Source organism: Brassica napus, chromosome A1, assembly GCF_020379485.1.
Source record: "Brassica napus cultivar Da-Ae chromosome A1, Da-Ae, whole genome shotgun sequence".
Classification (NCBI taxonomy): Eukaryota; Viridiplantae; Streptophyta; class Magnoliopsida; order Brassicales; family Brassicaceae; genus Brassica; species Brassica napus.
The window spans coordinates 18099976-18105975 of NC_063434.1; positions in this window are offsets into that span (position 1 = coordinate 18099976).

Sequence of the window (6000 nt, forward strand, 5' to 3'; positions counted from 1 at the left end):
ACAAGACTATTTGGTTCAAGGAACATATTCAACGTAATGCGTTTATATCATGGCTGGTTTTGCGGAGAAGACTGCCAACCAAGGATCGCTTGAGGCGTTGGGGGTTAAATGTCTCCGGAACGTGCGTCCTTTGTAATCTGGAAATAGAGACTCACCATCATCTCTTCTTTGAGTGCTCTTTCTCTCGCTTGATATGGGAGCCTTTTGCTACTGAAGTTTGGATTTTTCCTCCGGCTGATCTACACTCTGTTGCAGCCTGGATCAATCAACCTCGCGTCAACGCAGATGCGCATGCTACTCCAGTCATCAATCTCTACTTTCAGTCCGCCATCTACCTGCTGTGGAAAGAGCGTAATGCTCGTATGTTCACAGCTGTCTCCTCACCTTCATCAGTCATCCTTGCCTCTTTCGACCGTATGATGCGTGACCGTCTCTTCTCTTACCCGGCAAATTCTTCTTTCTCCTATTCTCTACTTCTTTTTATCTTTCTTGTATAAGACCTCCTTAAGGCTTTTTCTACCTTGAGTTGTTGTTGGTTGTTTTTGTTTCCTTGCTGTAACAAGTTGTTTAAAAACAACAGTGTAACTTTTCAGAAAATGATAATCTTAACATCTTACCAAAAACAACAACAAATATTGACTTATTTATGTGAATATATATTTTATTTTAAATCATTATAGTGGACGAAGAAAACACCATAATTTGTACAACAAATTTTCTTAGATTCACCTCATCATACTCACCATTTTACTATTTTATTTACATAATTTTACATGAGCTTCTTCACCCTCCCCGGTTATTTTATCTTTATTTATAACTACGATATAAAGTTATAAACTATATTATAGATTAATAATTTATTTATCCTTGAAGTCTAACGATTAAAAATAGAACATAATTTAATATAGATATATGATTCTATTAATAAATTAGTAGTTACAAATTTGAAATTTCTAGAAATATCAAAAGTCGTATGTTAGTTAATTATCTTCTTAGTGACATTTATTTTTAATTTTTTTTGGATGAAAATATTTTGGCTGAGGTAGATACTCTCAAAAACCTTGAATTTAGTCCCTTTTATATAGTAGGATATATAATAAATTATTATTTAAAAAAAATAATGATAAAAAAAGTAAACTTTTTTTTTAATGTTTTCGAATTATACTTTTTCAAATTCGAACTTTTTTCTAATTTTTTTTTGAATTTTTTTTTCGAATTTTTTTTTTTTTTTTTTCAAATTTCTTTTTGAAAAAAAAAAATTATGTTTGAAACTATTTTTAAAAATTTTTTATATATTTTTTAAGTATTTATTTATATATTTATTAGAATCCTAAATTTCATATTCCAAAAATCCTACCCAACCCCTCAACTCTAAACCCTAAGACTAGATTAGTTAAACCCTAAGGGTATAATTGTCTTTTATCCTTCATTAAAAGTAAGGATAAAAGTGGTTAGTGTAAACATGAAAAATAGTACTATGAATGTGCTATTTATGGCAATTTCCAATTCCAAATCTTATAAATTAAAACAAAAGTCACAATTTTGATTCATGTGTGATTTTTTTATAAATGGATCCTCACTAGAAATCAGTTATTATTCATTTATTACTAATAATATGGATTAATAATATATCATTCCTAATATAACAACGTATCGTTTTAACAAACTCACCTTGATTCATGTGTGATATTTTTATTTGGATCATCATTTAAATTTTTTATTAAATATATTTTCTTAATGCGAATATATAATCTTTTAACTACTTAAATCATAATATAATTTGATATCTTTTAATTTAAAATATAAATATATATCTTATGTATTAAAACATAAGTCACAACCTTGATCCATGTGTGATTCTTTTTTTTTAAAAATGGACTCTCACTAGAAATCAGTTATCATTCATTTATTACTAATAATATGTATTAATAATATATCATTCCAAATATAAAAACGACTCTTAAAAAACCCGGATTGGTTAACAAACTCACCATGATTCATGTGTGATATTTTTATTTGGATCATCATTTAATTTTTTTATTAAATCTATTTCTTTACTACTAATATATAATCTTTTAACTACTTAAATCATAATATAATTTGATATCTTTTAATTTAAAATATAAATAAATATTCAAATTTCTTAACAAATGTGTTGAAAAACATTATAACAATATCTTAATTATCAAAAATTGTATATAAATATTTTCACTAATTTTGTAATTAGTAATGAAATTAACGTTAATATACATTAATATATATATATATATATATATATATACTCAGTTATCTTTTATAAAATGAAATCAAATTTTAGTATTTTATAGTTATATCTATCATTTTAAAATAAAACATTGTATTTCACTAAATATGATAAAATTATTTTAAACTGATAAATTAATATATTTTATTTTCACAAACATTAAAAATTTATGCTAGAAATATAATATGTTGGTAGAACGGGTTAACATTAGTAAATTAGATAATTCATGTATAAACATAAAAAAATATTGATAAAGGAAATCTAGCGCTTTGAATTACGATCATGATCATAATAATTGAATAAAAAATAATTTTAGAATATATAATAAAAATACCAATTATATGTGATGATTTGAAATAATCAATTAATTTACAGCATGAAAACTGTCAAATTGTTATATTTAAAATAATTATATATAAACATTTAAAAATATAAGTAACTTTAAAAATATATTCTAATTATGTAAAATATATATAAACATGAAAATTAATACCCGCACGCTACTTCTCCTTCAGCTAAACAGACTTGCTTCCTAAGAAGCTCATGAACCACATCTAACTTTGCTCTAATTTCGTTCATCTGCTCCTTTCCTAGGGATGCTACAGACTTCTTCTTCTCAAAGTCAGTGTTCTTGGTGCTGCTGTTGTTTGCTAGATATTCTATCAGTCTCATAGCCTCCACCGGATTCCTGGTGTTGAAGTTTCCCTCGCTAGCTGTATCAAGAACCATCGGATACCTCAAGGCGATTCCTATGAAGAAAGTTCTCAGCAGTTGCACTTCATTGAATCTATGGTGTGGACAGTCTCACTGGAAGAACTTGAATCTGATCCACGTATCTTTAAAAGACTCTCCAGTCTCCTGCGCGAACGTAGTAATTTTTCTCCTCAAGTCTTCAGCGCATGCGTCATCAAAGAAGTTTCGCAAGTCTTGGTGGAGCAGCCTCTTCAACATGTTGAGCAGCTCCTGTAGCATCAGCATCAGGGATTACATTCCCTTGAGCATCTAGTTTCCGACCTGTTGCATTACGCAGATGACCATCGTGGTCATACAGGTCTCCATTCTCATCCTGTCTGAGAATAGCAATCGCAACCATGTTCTGCGACTGAGGATCGAGCGATGTAAGCGGTGTCGGATCGATCGATGTCGAACGAGGTATATCGGTCGACGATGAAGGTCGGGTATCGGTCGATGGGTTGGTGCGAGAATCAGTCGACGTGAAAGCTGCTGCGTCGAGCGATGTGGAACGTTGACCTTTGCGGATCGTACGTTCCAAGTAAGCAGGATCTTCTGAGAATAGCAGGTGTTTTCCTTGTTGCTTTTGCTACTGCTGGGCATGCACCTGAAAAGACAAGAAATTTTTTTGGTGTCAGAATGGGGGTAAAGAAAAAGAAAAGAATTAATAATACTAAATCTAATGGCGATCAAATCTCCCCGGCAACGGCGCCATATTTGATACCACTCAAACTACCCTAAGGAGTGAATTATTCTCTCAAATAAGAGGTTCAATTGTAGTATTTAGGGATCAAATCCACAAGGAGCTAGGGAACCTATTAAATCTAGTAATTTATTAATTCTAGGTGTTTGTTTTTTTATGGTTTTAAAGTAAATAGCAATCCTAATTAAGCAAGTCTATTGCTCGACTAACAAGATGATTTGGGGGTGTAACTTATTGGAAAGGTATTAGATGCAGAGTTTCTATTCAGGTGTTGGAGATTATAATCCTATAGATGCCTATCAGTTGCATGCATGATATATTAGAGCTCAACCCCTTAGACACAGTGATCAGTGATGACAATATTTCACTGGTTAACTAACTAGATCTTGGATCTCAATGGTCGTATATTGATCACAAGAAAGTGTCGATCGATGGTCCTATAGGGATATCGATCGATACACCTTTCACAAATATCGATCGCTTGTCAGAAGACAGTATCGATCGATGCTTCTAGTTAAGCCTTAGGAGTAAGTTGATAATGCTCACTAGCTTTCTAGTTCGGCGGTAGCCTTTTTCCAGTTGTCTAGTATGACAGATTAGGTTCAGGACTGGATGGTCAAGGATGCTTGACTCATGCAGATTCCTAGATTCAATATTCTAGGTAGCTAATCTAGAACAAGCATTAAGAACAATCAATCAATAAATACCACAACTTAGAAATCTATAGTTGGGGCTAATCCCTTTAACGTATCTGAACCCTGAATCTAACAAGTAAACTACTCAGACATAGCTAAGAAATTCATGACACAAAATGTAAATAAAAACTGCATAGAATAGAATAGATGAATCAATGGAGTTCCAATCACACAAATCTCTCTATGATCTTCTCTCCTAAAACTCTCTGCTGAAAATAATAATACAATGGTGGCTAAAGCTCTCCTGCCTCCTAACATTTAGGCAAGTATATATATTAGGTTAAAAACTCGTCAGGGGTAATCTTGTAATTTGGTGAAGTCTTGGGTTTAAAGTCGGCTGGAACCAAGTCGTGCTTCTGCGTCTCGACATCGAGCGATGTTACAGGATGTACATCGATCGATCTTAATCTTCAATTGTCGAGGCTTCTCTTCTGTATCGATCGACGACACTGGATGTGCATCGAACGATTGTGTCTTCTTCGTATCGACCTCTAATGGTCAGCTCGGATGAATACTCATTTAAGCTCCTAAATGCTCCATAATCATCACTTTACTTCAAGATACTTCTGAACCTGAAAACATACCTAATACGATAGAATATATAGTATATAGATAGTAGAATACTTATATACCATGGGTAAAAATGGGTCAAATCCACGGTATATCACACGGTCTAAGGGAGATAGCATTTTAGAGAGTAGACGAGAATGCATGGATTCGTGTCGTATCGACGTTTTGGGAAAGCACGATCGTTACGTAACGACCAAGCTGTGTACGTGCTTGGTAGCTGCGTAGCGACCAAATTTGGCTCGAGCTCAGTCTCTACGTAGCGACCGAAACATGTGCGTGCTCGGTCGCTACGTAGCGAACGAGCTTTGGTTCGAGCTCGGTCGCTACGTAGCGACCGAGCCGCGTTCGTGCTTGGTCGATACGTAGGGACCAAGCTTTGGCTCGAGGTCGGTCTCTACGTAGCGACTGAGTTTGGTTTGTCCGTGGTCCGATTGCCATACTCGAGCTTGCCCGTGGTTGGTTCGGATACATGTCAGTTGCCTTGGATAATCGTTATTTGGTTCGATTGAGATTTGAACAAGATTTTACTGCGAGGCACTTTGTAATGAATCTTTTTACGAAGTACAACTTTCGTAAAAAATACTCACACTGATTTTTGCAGAGATCTGGACATTAACTTTGTCATAACCGTTTTCGATCCCAATAGCTAGCCCCCCCCCCCCAGCCCGTTAGAATCGTGGATTTCAAACGAGATTCTAGCGTGCGCTATGGTAAGGTAGGTGAGTTTGGCATATTTAGGCGAACTTCATATAAAAAAGTCCGCGGGTAAATAGTAACTTCTTACGCCTATAAGAAGGAAGGTAACTTCTCCATAGTCTTTCACTTGCTTATTCTCATAAGAAGTTTTTCGAAAGAAAGAAATAATTTGTTTCTCTCTACCTTTTTCTTCTTGTTTTTCCTTGAGTTTTACAAGATGTCAAGTAGAAAGAAGACTTCGAAAAGAGGTATCTCCCATGGTTCCTCGTCCAAAGATGCCCACGACGAGATTCTTATACCGAAGGTCGAGTTTATGCCTCACTCGATAGACCCGACCGAAA